Here is a 1,693-nt window from a genome sequence, read left to right as displayed (position 1 = left end):
AAAGAAGAAAGTCATATACACCTAGGATGACTTGAGGGTGAGTAATTTATGGGCTAATTTTCATTTTGGGTGAACCAACCCTTTAAATAGGTCACAACTTTTAATACAATGTTCCTTTTTAAAAAAAGGTAACTTTTTTTGCATCCCTACTACTATTGCATGATTATCAAAAAAATAAGAAATCAGGAAGGGGGCCAACACTTTTTCACACCACTCTATATCACTGAGAGTTTATTATACATCTTATTTTTCAGTTTTAAATACATCATAGGCACGCATCACAAAACCACGTATTCCAGTTAGAAAATTAAAAATCAGTTGACAGTCACCCACAAGAGAAATCAAGTCACAGAGCAGCAGCAAATATCACTGCATGTCAACTATGTAACATTGCTTTTTGAATGTCTTTTCTTGCGTACTACTCAATGCTGAGTAATGCACAGTATCATTATAATGGTCTAGGTCATTCTAATGCTGTATAACTTTCTTTATTGAACAGACAGAGAAGAAGAACACATTTTATGAAAGCCAGAGGGGATCCAAAACAAAACTGGACCACATTAACTTTTATTATATAAGAAACACACACACTCTTAAGGCCCGTTCACACCAAGGACGATAACTAAAGATAACGATAAAGATGTAGGTAGTTCTAAAAGTCGTTCTCAATATTAAAGAATAGCAGAGTCCACACCACAGCTATAACGATAAAGGCACAGAGAAACTATATCGTTGGAATCACTTTCATAACGATTTTTTTCCAGCTGATGAACAATACAAACATTGACACCCAATCAGAAGTCATCCTACTCTAGCGAGCTTGAGAATTTAAAGCGGCAAACGAGCGTGAGCTTAGAATAAAGTTAAACTGGTGTGGACGCTAATATCTTTAATAGGGATGCGCCGATCCGATATTCATATCGGGTATCGGCTCCGATAGTGCCATTTTTCTCGGATCGGGTATCGGTCAGAGAGAGCCGATCCAAAAATTCAGATTTTTTTTTTTTTTCTCGATTGTGCGAATTATTCTGTGTTACTTCTGAAGCCATACGATAGCTTAATGTGAGCTACATATGAATATTTAAGTCCTTACATTAAAGTTCACACAAACTCTTTTCTCCGCTGTGGCTGTCAGTCATTCGTTCAGCCTTTAAAGTTTAAACCCTGGTCGCGTTCGGTTACAGCAGTCAGCTCGGTAAAGCTCTCTCCAAGATCATTCTGTGTTCCCATTATACTTGATTTGTAAATACATGTCTATGATTTTGCTAAAACGACTTTATCTTCTTGCTGGAGTTTAATGTTGTTTTGTTACTTGCTACCGGGTGTCTGTGAGAACAAAACACGGGTGTAGAAAAGACTATAAATTGTTTTTAACATGCACAGTAACTGAAATTTAAAACTGTTAAAAGAAAGGCTCAATAACTGTTGCACAGAAATAATATACTACGCATCATTTCTCTTCCCTTTGTGCTTTGCAGTTTTTAACACGAAGCGTGTACAATGTGCGCATCCGGTGTGCAGACTGTGACGCCAGGTTGCTTCAGGCTTCAAGCGCATCATTCTGCACACCGGATGCGCACATTGTAAGCGCTTCGTGCTCATAGACTGTATAAAAACAGTTCGTGCGTCACTGTATTTGTTTTGTCCTATCGTATCTATCATATGTTGTTGCCTTATTAAAAAATATGCTATA

At 37.4% G+C, this 1,693-nt stretch overlaps 1 protein-coding gene across 9 annotated transcripts in view; it reads right to left on the bottom strand.

The window, feature by feature from the left end:
- The window catches only part of LOC107687371 (gastrula zinc finger protein XlCGF46.1-like), a 42,593-nt gene that overhangs the window by 30,648 nt on the left and 10,252 nt on the right, over nt 1-1,693 (bottom strand). The gene's annotated exons all lie outside the window — the stretch shown is intronic.

The sequence above is a fragment of the Sinocyclocheilus anshuiensis genome, unplaced genomic scaffold (genome assembly GCF_001515605.1).
Source record: "Sinocyclocheilus anshuiensis isolate Anshui unplaced genomic scaffold, SAMN03320099.WGS_v1.1 scaffold157, whole genome shotgun sequence".
In the NCBI taxonomy this organism is placed as follows: domain Eukaryota; kingdom Metazoa; phylum Chordata; class Actinopteri; order Cypriniformes; family Cyprinidae; genus Sinocyclocheilus; species Sinocyclocheilus anshuiensis.
This window is presented reverse-complemented; position numbering and strand designations above follow the sequence as displayed.